This window comes from Netta rufina (genome assembly GCF_964035555.1).
Source record: "Netta rufina genome assembly, chromosome: 12".
NCBI classification, from domain to species: Eukaryota; Metazoa; Chordata; class Aves; order Anseriformes; family Anatidae; genus Netta; species Netta rufina.
The window spans coordinates 16,495,362-16,516,048 of record NC_140135.1 but is presented as its reverse complement, the minus strand read 5'-3'; positions in this window follow the sequence as shown (position 1 = coordinate 16,516,048).

Sequence of the window (20,687 nt, the reverse complement as noted above, 5' to 3'; positions counted from 1 at the left end):
GCTTACTAAACCCATCAAATAGCCATACAAGACTAAGTTCACCTCCATCATCAATATACATACACACATACACAATTCTTCAGAATAGGCAACACTCAGCATGCCTTGCTGTGGGTAAAGAAAAATACATCAACATTCTCTAAAACCAACCATTTGTTTATAACTTTCTATTTGAGACACTGACATACCTCATGTTGTGTTGCTTTAGTTGTATCATGTACTGCCACATCCTGTACAACTTGATAAGTATAATTTGACAAAGTGTGAGATATAGTATGTCACACGGGAAATTTAAAATCATGGAAGAAAAAAACGTTTCCTCTCCCTCCTCCTCTTTTTCCCCTTGAAACACCTTCAGTCAGGTATTTTAAAATATGACAAAATACAGCTCCACAGTGTTTAATTATTTTTTTTTTTCACCCAATAAGGATATGAAAATTTTAACTTTGTAAACAGCAAGTAAATCTCTCACAAAATTTAAGTTACATATTTTCTCTACAAAATGTGCACTCCTCTTTAGAACGTGAAATGATTTCCTACTTGACTTTTAACTTTTATTCCTCCATGAGCAAAGACAAGTTTATAAACATGTAGAATTAACACACTGTCCAGTGTTGCTTGAAGACTTGCACGCTATAACTAATGCCACAAGCCATATTTTTTTTCCTGGTAAAATGCTATGACCAGTCCTATATGCTAAATTAAGTATTGCAGGTTTTATATAACCAGTAGAAAAGAACAGATGATGATAGGAAATCAAAAAGCATTAGCTTTAGTGAATTGTCTACATTGACTAAGCAGACTTATCTGTTCAAAGACAGAAGGAGAAAGGAGACAAGGAGTTGATTCTCCTTAAATGTAAGTTACTGACAAAACTGTGATACTCATGCCAACAAAGTTGAACAAAACAGAACCCTCTTAAGTAATAAATCCTCTGTACAGTGAATCTAATGGGCAGTATGTGCTTTCTTTCAGACAAACTGTCAAAATTAAAATGAAAGATATACAAAAAGGGATATATTCATCTTACAGAACTATTTAGAAAATAAAAATGAGTGATCTGGCATGCTTCCTATCTGCAGATTGTCAGTTTTTAAAACATGTGACCTAAATTTCTTCTTATTATCACAAATTCTATTAAAGATAAAGTGGAATGAGATAAACACTGAGAAATATTTTTTATTCTTTAACAATAACTATTTTAAAGTTTAAGTAAACTGCAAGAGTAGCTTGCTATTCTGTGCTATGTCAGTCATTTCATTTTACATTACTAAAATATATTCTGCGAAACGAAAAGGTCTCCCAATTAGTGTCTCGTCTCCTTCCAGTCATTCTATTCAATCATACTGACAGAAACCTGTATAAGGAAAATCAGTTAAACTATGAAAATCCTAAATCAAACATCAGACAGTCTGGGAATACTTCCTAAAGTCACCTGTCCTTAAGACAGGTATAGGAAAACACAGTAGCACATGCCTTTACACACAACAAGTTCTCATTCCATGCAGCAGAAAACTGCACATCTTCACATGGACTGCACTGTCAGCACAGCCTAAACACGGTTTCATTATAGCATCCTGAAAAATGGGCTGCAGGCAGTTATACCTAGGGCATGAATGTTTAATAAAACGAAGTCAAGTTTGGTCCATGCAGACCACTGGGGTGCTTCATAGGAGTTCATTCCATTGTGGATATTGTGCTTTGTAACAATGAATCTTCACTCAGACTTCACATATTATGGTGCTAGATCAGCATTACACCTAAAATCCCTAAGTAAACTCTCTTCCCTGAGATCAGAGTGCTAGTCTGACATAAAGAAGGAACCACCTAACCTAACAGTCTAACATCAGCCACAATTTCTTGTCCCCTTAGGTATAATATATGGTCATTTTAATTTGTTAAGAATTTCTGTGGGTGGGTAGGTAGGTCAAAACCAACATTGTATGCTCCTGATAACATAGCCTAACATAAAAAAAAAGGAGCTGATTTCAGATTTCTAAGTTGGCTATAAATCCAAAAAGACATCTCTGTTCAATCACCTCCTCAAGTATGTAAGGTGTCTAGATAAACACCTAGGACACTAAGGTTTCCAAGAAGTATGTGAAGAAGTAAAATTATGGGAGAAAAATATCAAGTTACATTACAGTCATCAAACAATGCTTAAACATAAACAAATGAATTCATATGTAGCACTGTTTTGCTCACTCAACACCTATCAAAATTAATTCATAAACATAACACTGAAAAAGATCATTTTCTGATATGTCACAGCTGTAAACCGATTTACTGACCAGCAGCCTAACGACAGCCTTTTAAATTAGAATGTCAACTGTTTAATTTAGATATAACTAGATGATTAATATACAGGATTTGTAATGTACAATTAATTAATGACTCACAAGTGAAGTGTCTTTGTTTAGGTTACTTGGGCTCTCAACTCAGCAAGAGATTTGAATTACTTGACTGATTCTTATATTTAGTTCCCTGAATATGAACAACTACCTAAAAATATTACCTGAAACTCTCAGAATAAAAGCAGGGGTGTAGGAAGGAAGTCACAGTAACCTTTGACAGTAACCTTCTGTAGTCTTCTAGCAGTTGAAAAACATTTTTAGTCATATGTACTATAAAGATAAAATGAAACGAAACCAAAAGTAGTTATGATCACAACCTTGAAATGGAGACTAGGACAGTAGGCCACCTTAAGAGCACCACCTTCTTTAAAAGCAATTCACTGAGAATACTTACCAGGAGTAGTAGCACTTACTATAATGACATATTAAGTCATTACCTTCTTTTTGCCTTTCTAATGCTCGTTTTTTTTTTTTTTTTTTTTTTTTTTTTGTTTGTTTGTTTGTTTGTTTTGTTTGTTTTTTTACATCCTAGAAATATTTATTTTTCTCCAGCTGCTTGATAAAACAAAATCAAAAAAAAAAAATGCAGCCAATTTTTGAAGTTCAGTGCTAGAAGATGTGCTGCGTGATGCCCAGCAAAACTACTGTCCCACCAAGCACACTTCCACAGAGATTACAGGCCAAAACAAAGCATTGTTTTGTGAGTAGGACTGTTGGCATTGGAACAAAAACATCACTGATGTAGTAAAAACAAATGTGGTAAAAGCACCAAAATGTCAGTTATAGTAAAAAGTACTATGGCTACATGTATCTTATAAGTGCATCATTTATTTCTATAAACAGTTAATAAAACTATTTTGTTTTCTAAATTAAGCTATCACATAACTTACAGCCTACAATACAATTGCTGTGGAATCTGGCAGCCTCAACCCTGAACTTACAATTTAATTTTTCATGAAGGTACTTAGTTCTGTAACATGATTTTGCTTCAGTGTAAAAAGTTCTCTAAAGGATAACTGAATAATTGAGATACAAACTCTAAATTTAAAGTCTCTATGTTAAAAGTTTAACATAGAAATAGAAAAAAAAAAAAGTTTAACATAGAAAATGGCTGATGTTATTTCTGGAAAGCTGAGGCAATACATACTAACTTAAGAAGGCACATAACAATAGGTAGACATTTTCAAGAAAGAAAACCCTGGAGTCTTTCGAAACAACAAAACTCTGATTTCCAAGCAGTCAATAGGAATACCTGAGAGGGATATTAAGTACAAGTGGTACACAGACTGCTCTCTACATACCCTATTCAGTAATATTACACATTTGTGTCTATCAAAACTTATTTTTTCTGAATACCCATATAATTTTCCCTGTTGTTGAGAGGGTTTTATTAGCCTTATTTCAAATAGGCCAGTTGATAAATTTAGTTATAATTTATCCACCAGATGGCACCACAGGATTTCATAATCAGCTAGACTCACAAAAAGCAGGAGAGATAAAACACTATTATAAAATAAGACAAGCAAACATGTAAAGCTTCAAATGGTGCTGTGCTGTTTTATCTATTTAGGAATATCTCTTTGCACCTATCTCCATCCATCAAGTACCTTTCTATAATATAATTACTTTCAGAGACATAACAGAAATCTTCCAAAAATTAAATGACCAAATAAAATAAATCCTGCATGTTCAGAAGTCAACAACACATCAAGACTGTAGGACTGACTTCACCCCTCTCCTGTCTTAAATGTTGCTCAGTGCCATCCTCTTGTCTTTCAAAGTAATACTATTATGCTCTTATTATAAGAAAAAAAGTCCATCGTTTTATAACAGCTCATTACCAGCATTTAATAATCTTACCTTCAAGCATTATTAGCTAAAAATAAAAAAGAAAACAGCCTTATTAAGGGAAAAGCTTAGAAACAGAATAGAACACATGAAGCCTACATACACTTTCAGATTGCTCTTATTTTACCTTACACACCAAACAAGTCAGATGAACTTTTAGGATTGTGAAGAAAAAACATCCAATTTATATTCTCTCTCAAGTTCTAAGGATCCCAGTAGCTTTCTCCAGCCCATTTGCTTCGTTTATCTGCACTTTTCCCTGAACAAGCATGTTCTCAGTTAACTGATGCCAAATGCCCATGCTGTTTATTGACTCCTTGCTTGGCCTATTTTCCAAATCTTGCTTCAGCTTGAACTGTTCCTTCCCACACCAACCAAGAACATTTTGATTCAGTTGATTACAGTTTCATTACTTGATACTTCAGCTTTTGGTAGTTCTCAGAGGTCTCCAGGGGACTGAACTGAAATGTAATTCCTCACAAATTCCGATACATTACATCTTGTATGCAAAAAGTACTTGAAGTTACAAAGAAAGTTACAAAGAAATATTCATTATTGAACATCATCACAGTTGGTTTCATCAAGGTAAGAATACTAGGATACATATATATTTAAAAACAAACAAACAAACAAAAAAGCATTAAACCAGTTATATTAGCCATTAATTCCATCTCAGACGTTGCTTGATGACTGAAGACCTTTATTTCTGAATCCAAAACTATAAAGAACATATGACAATTACAGGAGCTAAGCAGCAGCCCAAGACAAAGCTTGATGTTTGCTGAAGGAGGCAAAAGAAGAGATGACCACAACTAGTGGTACAGATGACCAGCTAGTGATACAGAAAATGGTAGAAGCAGAACTGGTTGTTCTTCTCTACAATTAGGGGAAAGGGTTATAAAACATACATCTTACACCTTTGACTGCCTTAGACCCACCTGTGAAAAACGTATTAAAATATTGTCTAAAGTGCTTATGCTTAGGGTATAGTGTTTACTACTAGAAACACAAGACTTCTGTAATAACCAAACTTAAGAAGCTATTTTAAAGGATTATTTCCAATTAGAAGTTACAAAAAATAAAATAAATAAAATAAAATAAAATAAAATAAAATAAAATAAAATAAAATAAAATAAAATAAAATAAAATAATAAAATAAAATAAATCCACTCTAGAAGTTCCATACAAAGCTTTTAAACTCAAAGCACATTGCTGCATACCTATGTCACCAATCACAGAATATCCTGACTTGAGAGAGACACACAAGGATCATTGAGTCCAACTCCTGGAGAAGCCATAAGTCAATATTGATGCAACACATTAAAGAGAAGTTACTATAAAATTTTCTGGGTATTCTCTGCACTTCTTCTTCTTCTTAAAGGTCTTAAAGGTCTTATTTCCATCATGTCTATTTTGGATAGGCAATTCTAATCAAAAATAAAATTTTGTTTTGTTTTAATGTCAGAACTCAAGCAAACCTGCTTCTGGATGATGCTGCCACTATGGCAAATAATAATAATAATAATAATAATAATAATAATAATAATAATAATAATAATAATAATAATAATAATGTTTGAAAGTTGGTTTAATTGTGGCTTGGGGTACCTAAAGAGAGAAAAATTTTTGAGGACTGAAAAAATACAATGCGCCTCTCTTGATTAACAAAAATAACAGCCAAAACTCCAAATATAACTTACGGTTTGGGATTAGGATTTAATTTGGGAAATTGATTAAGCCTGAGCAAGCTTTTTGAATGATATTATTTAAGAAAAATAAGTTTTTTTGTTGCACTGGTGGCATTTGTTCCCAAATTCCCCTTCTGAATTTACTATCTTAAGTCAGTTGTAACACTCATACAAGCGAATATACTAGAACACAGTTATTTAATTTCACTTCTGTAAGCCCTCCTGCAAAGGACAGCATCTCTTAGAGATTACCCATGACTGGGTAATAATCACCCTTCCCTGTGAGTTTTAAGGTTGATATTCAGTGCTCTGAATCCAACCACATCAGTCTCACCAACTCTTGTCCAACTCTTTGGCAGTGGTTAAGAGACTGCTGCAGAATGGTCACAATTGGTTCAATAAATGCCGAGAGGTATTTGTGTAACTTGTGTACTTGCAGGATCTCTTTTCTGTTATCTTTACCATAGCCCATTCACCCTTTGTATGCCTCCTCCAAAGATACTTGGAGTTCGCTGATGTAACTGTTATTCTTTAATAGGCAACAGAAACAGTCTTTCAACTGATGATCCTCAGTGAAACAGCATAAAGAAGCAGTTTACTTGTACTTGAGTCTGGTTGATGAACTGGAACAACCTGTTACTGCATGAAAATAAGCCGTAGCAATGACTGCAGACAGATTTTGTTGGCTTGTTTTTTCTTTTCTTCCCATTCCCCCTCCCCCCCCCCCCCCCCCTTATTTTTTATTTTTTTTTTTTTCTGGGCTGGAGTGAGGAACTATTTCATTTCGTTTGACATTTTTTGAACTAATGTGTTCTTACAAATGAGTGGCCCATGGCAGCTGCCTGCCGACATGAGTCTTCAGTGATTTACAGCACACATACCATATAAAGACAAGCACACACACAGAAGTGCAAAAAAACGAAGTGGCAAAGCCTGTTACAAAGGGAAAAAAGGTGTGAAAAACTGAAATGACATAGTCTGTGTTAACAGCTTGTCTCACAACCACAAACTAGAATAGCTGTTAGCAGCTGGCGATTTAAAGAAAGAGGTAATAAGAAAAGACTTACATATGATATCCTCATTTTTTCTTTTGTTCACTGGTAGTGTTATGAGCAGTTGAGGATTGTTGACATAGTATTTACAGATTAAATAATTACATTTAGAAAATATCTGACAGCCCAATAAATTCGTTGATGTTGTTAAGTTCAATCATTAAATAAATAATCTGTTATTGGAAAAATGAAACAATTATGTAGAAATCACTATATTCATGAATGTGTTGTGACTTTAAAATGCACTATATTATCAAGAACAGTAGGTTACAATAACAAGTCTTCCAAGAAGTATTAGTATAGTTACACACAGTGCCGCACTATTTCAAAAATGAACATAGCAATTGCATATAATCCATTATAAGAATGAACATAGTACACACAAAATCAAATGAAATTAAAATTTCATTCTAGAGGGGTTTAGTATTCAGTGACTAGAAACATTCAACAGAGCTCTGCTGTTGAGAACAATTTATGTCCTTTTTCTATTAGACACTTTTTAAGACTGAACGGTTAAAATGGTCTTAATCCAACTATCCTGATTTCTCTTCTGTTATTACGAAGATTTTAACAGAACTAGTTTAAAAGCAGTAGAAGAACAACAAAGATTTCATAGAATCACAGAATTGTAGGACTTGAAAGGGACCTCAAGAGATCATCAGGTAGAGTGTAGAGTCCACATTTTTTGCTGTTTTTCAGAAAACATCATTGTTTCTGGGATGTTTTTGAATTTCAATGTTAGCTGCACTGAGTTTCTACCCCAAGAGGAAGGAATGAAAGTGACAGAATGCACACAAGATGCACTGAAATACATCTGCTTCAACACTGAAGCAATTGGCACTCAGCCATGTTTTAAACAGAAAAAGCAACATTTCTTCTTGAGGTATTTTACTCAGTTTACTTAATTTAGTAGCTGCTACAGCATCATCACCCAGAGATGCAATGAACATGAGGTAAAGGTTTAATTAGTTTGCTTCACCTTTACTACACTTTTTACTATTGAAGACTTGTAGAAAATCTTGTCATAGATTTGATTCAGAAAGCAAGCAAAGCTGTTTCTCTCTGCTGACTCTAGAACACAGCACTAACATAAGAAGGTAAACACACCCCGATAAAACTGTAAAGAACAATTTTATCTTTCCTATCAGACTAACATCTTTAAAAGAAAGCACTGTAGGCCTATGGCTCCATTTAAAAGAGACAGAATTCTGTCAAGAATTTGGAATATACTATGTATTAGTTGTGTTTTTCTGTAACTAAATGTAGTTGAATTTTTGTTCATACCAGAACAAACACAACTCACTTCAAAATAGCAAAGTTTACCTCTAGGATATAAAAACATATGTAATACTTGAATTACCTTTCTACAGTTCTTTCAACATGTTTAGATCTATGGAAAAAAAAAAAAAAAAAAAAAAGGCAAATACAGAAGGCTTGTGGAACAAATGCATCGTCTTCTATCAGCTGCATGAAATAGCACAGCCAAGTCTGACCCTTGTGATTTCTCTGTTTCTCTTGAATCCCAGTATCAGAAGATTGGATGAAAAACATATATACAAGAATAGCTTCATCTCTTATGTTTACAAATTAAGAACGTCTGGAAGCATTACATGAAGATAAATTAAGGAGTTAAAAAGCTAGAAAGTGAATAATGTGATCCCAAAATGTAATATCCTTTCAAAATTTCAATGTAGTGTACAATCTTGTGATCTTCATTTCTGACTTCATTTTCAAGGACTGGTCTTGAAGATTTAATTAAAGCTATGATGTTCACCCTAACTTTGGGGGACAGAGAGACCGATATTGCATAAGAGATGTCTCACCTGAGAAACACATGCACAGCCTCCAAACTAAAGTCAGAATTGCATTTTACCTTGTAGAGTTCATTAGAAACATAGGACTTAATTCTGAACTTGACATACATAGAGGAATTCTACCATCAATATGAAACAACACTGCTTTTAAGCTGCATAGTTATAATGCATGAAAACATCTATTGAAGTAGCTGTACTGTATCAGTGTAGTCTATTTTAGCAGATAAACTCAGGTAAGTTTCACTTGAAAATGTACTAACACACACAAAAGTCATTCAAAAAAAAAAAAAAATCAAGATTACAGAATAAAGATGACCTTCTAGCTTATCCAGACCTTCCAGAGTCTAGCAGGTATAAAATATTTCTCATATATTCTCATCTTAATAAAGAAGCCCTCATTAAAGCCACTAGTGAAAGATGTGTTTGTAATTCAGTCTTACACGATCCCTGAATACACATTTTGAAAAATGCAAACCTCACTAGCTTTTCAAAGTAGTTCAAATTGAAACAGCCTTCATGTCAAAAGGAGAAAGAAAGCAATGTATAGAGCTGATCAATGTGAAAATATAAAGGAGGAGACTGTAGGAAAAAGATTTTATTGACATTATAGAGATTTTAAATTATGGTTGAAAGAGGTTAAAAATACACACAAAATTGATAACAGAATAGATGTCCCTGCTTTTCTGAAATCTTATTGTGTACAACCTGATAAGCAGCTAGGTATTAGAGCTACTGAATTTCAACCTACTGGTCAACCATTTGGATTGTCATAGCAACCAACACTTATAATAACCAATAGCATCTGCCTGCTGCATATGCAAAGGCCATATTATCTTTTTTAATTTAACTCGTTTCCAAGACAGCATTGCCTTCCACCTTCATCATTTGCCACACTACAAATGCAGTCCTTTACACAAGCAAACACTTCCACTCATGCTGATCCCTTACTTTCCACTAGCTTTTCCAATTCTCTCCTCTTGTGACATTTCTTTTGATCTTTCCAAAGAAACATACAGCCCTAATTTAGTAATTTTATTAACTGACTTATTACTCTATAAATGAAATGACATATTTTTTCAAAATCACTTATGAAGACAGTTTCCAAAGTGGTATTTTAGAAATTTAAATAAATTTTATTTATTTATTTTAAGTTTATTGGAAATGTATTTAGGAAGAATTAAAATAGCTAACCTGTGGTGGTATTTCCTTCAAAGACTATCAGAACTTAAATTAACATCAAGACAGAACAATAATCTCTGACACACGCAGCTGGCCTTGTTCTTTTGTCTCTGCTAACTGAGATCCATTTTCAAACATGTACTCCTTCATTAAAGATTTCAAAAGCATATACCAAATTTATCGTGTTTCCTAATGTAATTCTCTTTTTGTTTTATTTCATTCTCTTGTACATTTTTGCTACACTTCTGGTGGTGTTTTTTTGGGTTGTTTGTTTTTTCATGTCCCCATCCCTCTACACCCCCCTATCTCCCCAATACAAACACCCCTGTCAAAGAGAAAATATTTACAACATTTTACTACACAGCATCTCTTTTACAAAACTTTTGTTACAACATTCTTTTGAACCTTTTTTCTTTTTTTTTCAAATATTTCAATAGATTGAAATGATTAGTTTTGAAAAATGTAAATGCTTATATTTTCCTAATTGCTTCTACCTGTGTTCGTAGGAGAAACATACAAACCTTTGATGATGTCCTCAAAGTCCCTGCTGTTTAACTGGTTTCTTAAAATCTGGTAGATACCTCTTAAAATATGAAAGATACCTGGGCATTTAACTACTTTCATGTCATTGACCTGTTTAACAACTGTTTAACTTCCTGAATAACAGGGGACAATAGAAATACCAACAGCACCTCTGAGTTTTTCATTTATGAAGTTTCTCTCTTAAGCATGGATGCAATTCTTTTTTTTCCCAATTTCAGATTCATTGGTCTAGCTCAATGCTGTATAATAGCATATGACCACATCCATCCTTTTGTTACTGCTGACAGAAAGCACAGATATGTATCTTGGTCTCTGCTTACTTGCAATTCTCTCCCTTTCATTGTCTGGAAAAAAAAAAAAAAAATCTTGAAAGGAAGTATGAGAAAAAGTTGTTTCTGTGAAGCCCCTTTTCTGAAGGGCAACAAAGAAAGGGGAAAATTAAAAACAACAACAACAACAACAACAACAACAAACTCTTAAGCAAATGTAATGTTGAGTTAAAACTGCATTTCTCACTAAGCTGCCTCATATTGGAAGAACCTATGCGTGAAGGAGTCACTCAAAGCAAATACAAAGTACACTGTGACCATACTTTATTAGAACCCAGACACTGTTCTTTAACAAACAAAAACCAGTAATTTCATGTGTATAAAGCATACACATATATACTTCTTGTTTGTGAATGATTATTGAGTGCTGGGGAGCTGAAAAACCAAAAACATTGCTAAAATTTGAGGCTATTGAAAGGAAAAATAACAAAAGAAATACTTTATCTGTGTATGTAAAAGTCCAATTAGGGCTGTAAAATCAAGAAAATTGAGTGGTGAAGCTATTAAGTACTAAGACACTACTGTACTTAGCACAAATGCTAGAGCAGTTCAATTAAATTCATTTTAATTACTGCAAACCAGCACAAAATGTATCAATTTACCATGTATTAACTTAATAGCTTAAAGTGCAGCTAAACATTAATGAACAAAAAATGAGATGAAGTGATAAAATACTACACTGAACAAATTAGCAAACACTGAATGCAGCAACATTTCTGAATTCACAAAAGTTAATCAGACAAAGCCAATCAGATAAAACTGAATAAGATGACTTTTTCCTAGAGAAAGAGGTTGTGTTTTTTTTTAAGTCATTCTATTATGTAGGAATAGAGAAGGCTAATTTAGGTATAATTATATATATATATATTTTTATTATTATTTTTTTTTCTGAAATGAAAAGCAAAATCAGTTCAATTCCTTAAAACTCATGAACAATTGTTACCAATTTTGTGGAGTAGAAATCCTTTGAGATTGCTGTACAGAATCAGTATATTCTGACAATCTGTATATTTTGACAGCTATTCTTATAGCATCACTGTCCAGAAAGACCTACAGTTACTACTTCTTCCACCAAGCTGTTCAGGACAGCTACATTTTTAGTCTGACATAGGATGGACTCCCTTTTTCAGCTTTGTGGTACAGGAAAGCATTGATATTATGTTATTTCAACACTTTACTTAAATATGCCTTTTTTATTTTTGAAAGAATAAATACTAGTACACAAATTAGCATCCCAGCTGCAACTTTCCCATATTCTATAATCTACTTCAGCAAACTCAATTATGTAGCAAGGTCCAGGGCTTTGATTTTAATATATATATATATATATATATATATGTAAATCAATGTAAAGTAGTTACTGAAGTAGTTACTGAAGCAGTTGCACATTGTTGCACATGGTAAGAACACTTTGCTAGCTACAAAATTTGTAGTATTCTGTCCACTAGTGGAAGTCTAAAAAACAGACTTTTAGGTCGCTGACCCACCTGAAAGCAAAAACTGTTTGAGAATTTAACATTTTCTTCAGTAAATATTAAATTTTGATCTCAACCTCAGGGAAAGTACTAGACCTATCTCTTAAATACATCTAGGAAGATGCAAGAAGAAGCTGGAAGGCAAATTCACTTAGCATTGCACTCACAGAAGCATTTCACAACCATTGTGCCATTCTTCTACCCTTGCTAAAAATCATGTCTTTCCTTGGAGTTACACTGATCATGAAGTCAGCAGTTAGTTTGACTGGCTACAACGTGAGCTGACTTGGTTTGACTTAAAACATTCTTTAGAAGGGCAAAAATACATATAAACAGTTTAGTAGTGTGGCAAGGCTCAAAGAAGTAAAAATCCAAGGACAGAACAAGTATGTTATGCTTAATACATACATTCAGTGATGTTAAGTACTTCAAGTGAAGCCATTTGTTATAGTTATTTATAAAGATGTGTGGCATAAGACGGGTTCTATCTCATATGAGAGGTGGCTCATATATATACCATGTATATGTACACAAACACACACACTATCAGTTGTCCACCAAGGCCGAACTGTCATCTCTTCTCATCTCCTCTAGTACTACCCTTGGCCACAGAGGTACTCACCAGTACAGACTACCGCAGCCACAGCTCTTAACATCACCTGTAGTGCTACAGTAAGGCCACAGCCATGACTCCTTCTGTTTTACCTTAATAAACCAAAAAAAAAATCTGCACCCATTAGCTCTTCAAGTTTCCAGTGCTACAGCTGTTCATACCAATTACTGCCTGGTTATTCTAAAACAAAATGGTATTTGGTGCCACAGCAACTAGATGCTTCCCAAACATCATAATCATTATTTATTACAAACTGTTGTTAATACAATTGCTTTGATAGGAGAAACTGTAGATGATGCTGAAATAAACAAGTGAGAAATATAAGACATTAGGAATATGCAATATACACACAGACATAACTATACACATGACCAATAGTGGAAACTATTATATGCAAGAGATGATGATCACTTCCCATTTACCTCCAGTTTCTCTGAATACTGTCCAAAAAAACATCTGTGCTTTATTTAAAGCATCACTTACATTTGTCTCCTGCAGCACTGCAGTAGTACAGGAAAACATGTGTGTTCAGAATCAGTTCTTTGTACATGAAGCCTAAGATATAACTAATAGATCAGGATGGTTAAAAGCAGAGTAGATTCTCAGTGGATTAATAAATAGCCATTTCTATACTCAGTCAAACAACACTTTACCCCTAAATGAGGAAACAGTAATAAAGAATATGCACACATAGAATGAAAGGAGAGGAAAAAGATTCAATTTACTTCCTAGATACAGGCTGCTTTACAGGTTACAGCCTGTAGAAATGAGAGATGAAAATGTTTCACTATCAGTTTCCCAATGGAATCAATTTTACATGTTTGTAAGATCTAAATTTTGTTGATCTATGTTCTACATGGTCTCTCACTCTTTAGAGTATTTGTGCATAACATTTTGCTGTCTTGATGCAATGCTGACGGAAATGTGTTTTGTTTTGTTTTTTAATTTTACAGTTTTAGCATAATGACATTTAGGAGGACAGAGTAGCGGTGAGTTTCCTCCACTGCATTTCATTTCAGAGTTCACACATGCTAGTTCACAAGATGTACACCAATTTAATTATCCTTAACACCCCATAGCATTTTAACTTTCAAGATCTCCAGGAAACAAATATTGAAAATAGGAAGAGATGTTATGTCTTGTTCCATCACTACCACTGTTCTCTACTTTAGGTACACAAAGCTGTGAGTGTGGCTTCCACCCATTGATGAAGCAGCATGAGAGCATAGAAACAGCTGGAAGTGCAAAAAGGCAATGGATTTCAGCAGCTGTTAGGGTCCTGACTGACAGAAGAAAAGAAAATCAAGAGCAACAAAGAATGGTCTGATAAAGGGCATAGGGTTATGCATAACTAAGATAATTCACTATATTCATATAATTGTCTACTTGAAATCACATCAATTGTTAAGACAGTATAAAGAAAGAAAATAAGCTCGAAGTTATATTGACCCCCATCAATATCCTTTCTAAAAGCTTTCCTTAGAAATCAGCGATATTCTACTCAATTTTTTTGAAGTTCACTCATTCACTTACTACAAAATTTTATCGCATGCTGTAATAGGAATGAATTAGGTGGTTCTTGTTTTTAACTTCTGCTCGCTGCTACAGAGATAAATTTCAAAAACCTCTAGTTAAATGTTATTTTGGATACCCTTCATAGTGTTCAATGCTAACAGCTTCCAAAGACCCTTGGGGACTTCAGTAAATGTTTGATAAATTTAACAGCTGAGTTTTCACACCAGGCTGCATTTTTTCATCATGTAACCTAAAAAATCCACACCTGCACAAGCTCATCAGTTTCCAGTTTCCACTGAGATACCTGATGAAAATGCTTGTTCCGCAGCAAGTAGTAATGACACAGTGTCCTTAGTGCAATCTTTTCTGTGTATTCCTGAATGACAACTGAAATACCTCAAACTTTGAAGAATCCTTTGCAGCAAGTATATACAGTTGAGGAAAGATACTCAAGGACTTACCTAAAACCATCTGGGAATGGAATTTCCTTTTCCATATTCCTACGATTACATACAATTTAATTTCACAACTGATTACTTACATTTACCTAACATTTAAAGGTATTTACAATGTGTGACACAAAATCTGGCCCAGATGAATGAATCTGTTCAGATCAAATCTTATTTTGACCCAACTACCACTTTTTTGTCAGCAAAGAATTTGGACAATGTTTACACAAAGAGTTTTACAAGAAAATGTTTTACATGTCAATGTCTGAGTTCAAGGAGTCCTACATAAGCTGACTATGATTTAACAGCTAACAAGGCAGTAATTTCTTTTAAGACCACAAGAAAAAGAAAAAAAAAAACCTCTTAAACTTCCATAAAACATTCTCTTGTAATTTATGTTAATTCTATATTAAACCTTTAAAAGCACTGTTTAATTTGCTTAAGTAGAATGCTTATTATCCCTATTACAGGCCCTAAAAATTTATTTTAAGGAGACTGTGATGCATTCAGAAGTCCATTATGTATATAGACTACAAAACTTTTTTTCCTCTTAAATATCCAAAAAGGTAGCTATTACTCACCTGGTAGGATTTGCTAGTGTGGATCAGCAATGTTCTAACACTGTCACATAGCAGAGACTGTTCTGAAATACAGGATAGCTACTAACACAAAAAGACAGCAGAATCACTTGTTTTAGTGATTAGAAATTACTGTTAAATGTGTGACTCCAAAGAGAAGAGAGAGAATGAATTTGTTATCCAGAGCTCCCCTTTTCCAACTCAAGATATTACCACATTTTCTGCAACAGGTGCCTTCTCAATATGCTTTTAAAAATGTTCAGTAGAGCAAATAGTGTAGTTTAGTACATAATACAATTAGTTTTAGGTATTTCAATTAAAGATCTTCGAAGCACTTAAGTCAGACCAACAACTAATGGCCATAAATAAATTTTGGCTAGAAATCACAGAGATGTTTTTAACTATAAAAACAAAAACAACAAAAACAAACTTTGTAATAGCCTTGCAACTGGAAGACAAGTATCAATCTAGTTTTAATACTGTTCTGAATAAGGGCATAAACTGATTTATTTTCATTTAGAGCTCTTATATGCACTAATAGCTAGCGAAAGGGCCACTAGAAATTGAAAGAACTTTTTGAACTAGTGTTTCCAAATTTTTCTATCCATTCATTTTGGAACAAAATGATATGTATGTATGAGCTCCATAAACAATCTATCAATTCAAAACAAATAAATGCAGTGTGTGTATTTCAAGCATGTGATAATTTTGAAGTAATTTATATCCCTTTAATCTAAAAATATCTTCTTAGAGATATTTGTGATTAAGTATCAGCTGCAGCTACTTTGCACAAAAGTGGAAGATCACATCTGTTACTGAAAAACAGACCTGGAGTGTGCTGACACAGTTGAGCAGGGAGCAGCAGAGAGGGGAGTTCTGCCGAGGACAGTATAATGAAGTCCCTTGAGCACGTTCCCCAGAACAGAAGTTATCACTCAAAATACCCCAATTTACAGCTCTGTCTTTTGTGTGTATTTAAAACTTCCCATGTATAAAGTTTCACTTATGATTAATGTATGCCTTTTTTTCTTTCCTTGAAGTTGGCTTAATGTTTGTTTGAGGTAATCTTGTGCACATTAGCCACATGACTCTCAGTTATCAAACATTTACTACTTATAGATGGCCTTGTAAACTGTTAGTGCCTATTTCCCACTGGCTGTGAATATACAGACTGGCAGATATACTGACAACAGAAATGAAGCAAGTCTTACTTGGAGGAGTGACAGAAAGGCAATTAAGTCATCAACCTCACATTTTTCAGCTAAATAAGAAATAAGGATAATTTTCCTTCTAGTATAACTCTTAAAGTTACAACTCTACCGCTTGAAACTCTAGAAAGCCTATAACACTAGTATATAGCTTTTCAGGATTAATGACAATCATATGGGATAAGGGGGGGAGTGGGGGGGGGGGGGGGGAAGGGTTATTTTGTGTGTGGGTTTTTTTGTTTGTTTGTGTCTCATGTGAATGAGAACTCAGCACTCTCCTCACAGATTTTTGCCAGCTCGTGTTGTGCCTGTTTTTTCCTTGTTCTTTTTGTGTGTTTTTTTTTTCACCTATTACACAATGCAAATGAAACCAATGTCTCTTCCCCTTTTAGAGCACTGAAGAAACAGAGACACACTACTGCCAACAACTATTTCAATGCAATTTAATTTTGCAAAATTCATTCAATTCCACATGTAAATTTGTTGTATTATTGCTGCTAAGAGGTAGTGTTCACATGCAGTGCAAACAGTTCAACTTCAGATGGCTATCTGGAGTTCTAAACTTTCATCTTTGTATTGCTTCTGTGCACTCCTAAACAATCTGAATCTGTAGAAAACCAGAAAGTTCTCAGCAGTCCTCCTTTAATTTGTACACTGATTAAATTTAAGCTCTTATGTGCAGCATAATGAATACAACATCTGACTGAACCACACTGAAACTCTGAACTACACTGAACCACACTGAACCTCTCGCTCTTAGGCTGGCTGAATCGAGGAGCACTGCAAATTGTTGCATCAATGGAGTGTGAGGAGAAGCACGTAAGTTTTGACCACTTTCTAGTGCCCACCAGCTAGTCCATTTACAAACCTGCCCTTATGAGCTACAGAATCTTCTGGGTTTTGGTCTGGGTACAGGAATATTATAAATGTCAGCTATATCTGGAAGCACAAAAATATTCAGCATATGAATAAATTCTCTTTCTTAACAATGTTGAAATAATTAACTAGGATTAGACCTTCAAAATTCTTCATAAAAGATTCTTATTTCATAATGTACAATACAGGCACAAATCACTTCTTCCCATTCACTCAAAATTCCCACCTGAGAGGTGTCAGACAGTATTTGTTCCTAAAAATCCTGTTGGTAAACTACAACACCAAGAGATGCCGTTATGAATGAAACTGATTGAACAGTCTGAATCTGAATGAACTAGAAAATGCCAAACAAGCATTTTATAAATATGGTCTCCATTATTTTAAAATCTGAAACAACAGAACATATAAACTGTATTAATATTTCAAACTGTTAGATAACCATTTGATGTTATCAAATGACAATGTATTGCAGGCCTCAAACTGAATCCAAACATTGGTTTAAATCAGTAATTTAAAAATAAACCAGGAAAGAGCAATTCATCCCTCTATGCCTTGACAGGTATTTCTGATTTTTAATTCCAGAATTAATTTATTCAGTTTATGCATTTACTTAGAGTGATGTTTTTTCCTCTTCTTAATTTCTAGGTGTTCTCTGGCTCATTCTCTTGTAAACCACGGAGATACAAAACAGATCCATTTGTGAAAATGAACAAGAATTCAGTTATAATCGGCCTTCTATTTTCTAGCTTCATATTGTTGCTGAGGTCATCCACACAACAGACAGCTCTCAAACCGCTGACACTTAAGGATTACAAAGTACAAATGGGACTGCTTTCTTTTCCCATGTTCTACTACATAGAACTGTGGCAGCTTTAGGAATATGTTAGAAATACTAAAATACTGACCTCTCTATCTCACCTAACAAAGTACAAATTAGCTATGAAGTTGATTCATTCTCCAAGCTGCATAAGAACAGGAAAAAAAAAAAAAAATCCACCCCAGACATGAGAACACTATGCAATTTTTATCTCACTTCCCAGGCTCACTAGAGGGCATGCTTTAGCCAGGAATGTACTCCAGTCAGCAGGGCTGGACAAGAAGACAAAAAGATCTTTAGAATGCAACAGAAGTGTCTAGTAAAAATGTTTAAATTGATTTTAAATCTGATCTATCCTTTTCATCATGCCCCAAAACAACTAGATTACCAAGATACCTTTTAGGATGTGTTTGCCTCCAAAATACATAGGAGGTTGGATGAGGAAAGACATCTGCCAAACTTAGATTTAATGAAATCATGAAGAAGAATAATCTCCCCAAAAGCAATGGTAAACCCAACTGTTTCAGAGAAAGGAACAGATTTGTTTCAGGGGATTCCTTGGAAATTTCATGATGATTGATTTCTGCATTTTGTTTGCAAGGTCCAACATCTAATTTTCATGCTAACTCTTTATATCCAGAAGCCTGAAAGTTAGCACCCCCTTTCAAATAAAAGTATCCTAATGGGTGTCCAAAATAACTTAAGTGAATTTTCATACATCATGTCTTGCCTTCCTCAAGCACAAAGCTTTAGATAGAGGTGCCAGTGACAACCACAACCATTTTGAAGACCATAATGCCTTCCCAAAGACTAACTAACTTTCTGCAGTGCTGCAGAAAAAAAAAACAAAACAAAAACAAGGTAGTATCTTACAAAGTAAGATGCACAACCCAGTATTTTAATGTCTCCTCACATAAAAATGTTTAAATTATACTGTAATATAATTGTAAAATTGTACTGTAACATAATTGTAAAAATAATGCTACTGTACCGTAGTATTTTCTATGTTTACAGCCATATCTCCTCTGAGCTACTGCTTCGAATTCTAATGATGGGCAGATCAATGGGAGACACTGAATTGGTCCCCAGGATTTAGCTCATCTTCATTCTCCTGTAGCTGACTGTTCAGTATAAAGTGGTATCATTATTTTAAAAGCATTTCTAGTTTTCAGTAGGCACGTATTAACAGTGAACAAAAATAATACTGTTGATCTGAATGATATTTCGAAATGCTCAATGCTAAGGATGCTACCAGGTGAACAGATCATATTTTTCCCATTACGTAGTTTAACCTCTGACTTAACAGATTTAAGTCAATTGCACGACTTAATCAGCCACTGCATCTCTCAGTCTCCTTCCTGCAGTTTCTGAATTCATTAGTCAAGGAATTGGTCAGAAAGCTGTAGAAACTCACACCAGAAGCAGGGAATAAATGTCTTTAATGGTAATAACTTACACTAAAAAATGACAATTTATAGCTTTTTACAGCATGTAATATAATTTATGGGATGTTACTCATAGATGTGTATGCATAATGAACGTTGTAGAAAGACATAAATCACCAGTATTTCCAGCTCTTTATTAAGACTTCATTTATTACTCTATTCCAGAAGTATAGTCTCACAATAACCACACCCCTGTCTCATTTTATTAAAAGATAGATAAAAAATAGGAAAGGTAGATGTAACAGCAGTGGTACGTAGTATTAAAAAATAAAACTGAAAACACTACTACTAACACAGTAGAATATAAAGAGGATGAGTCTTAGCTGAGAAATGCAGTGAATTCCTCGATCTTATTTTATTAACAACTAGGGGAATATAGAAAGAAATATTTTACCACATTTATCCTCTGAAATGCAACATCTCGTTTAAAGAGGTAATACAAAGAGAACAGACACCAGGAAGATGGTCTCCAGAGCAACAGAGTTCTCTCTGTTGCCATACTTAATCTAGTATTATGGGTTTGTATAATTGCAATTTTCACAAAGCCAGAATCCAAATAGTTCAGTAACCACCCTTCTATAAGTGCATGTTATCCAAAAAAAAGCATATGTCTATTTGTACAGGCATGTGAGTGGTTACTCCAAACAGCTACATGTAAGTGGTTTTGTATGGCTTTAACATATGGAAACATCTATCAGAAAAATTAATATTTGATTTAAGTTTGTTAGTGTAGTTCTGTATTTAATTTAGAGATTTACAGGTCAACAGGACACCAGTTACAACATTACAATTTTTTGGTATTTTCTTTGTTTTCAGTTAAAGTAACGGATGGAAGGGCTGAGCACTTATTTCGTGTTCGTCAATCTGTGTAGGAAGTAAGTCTATGAGACAACACTGAAAGACA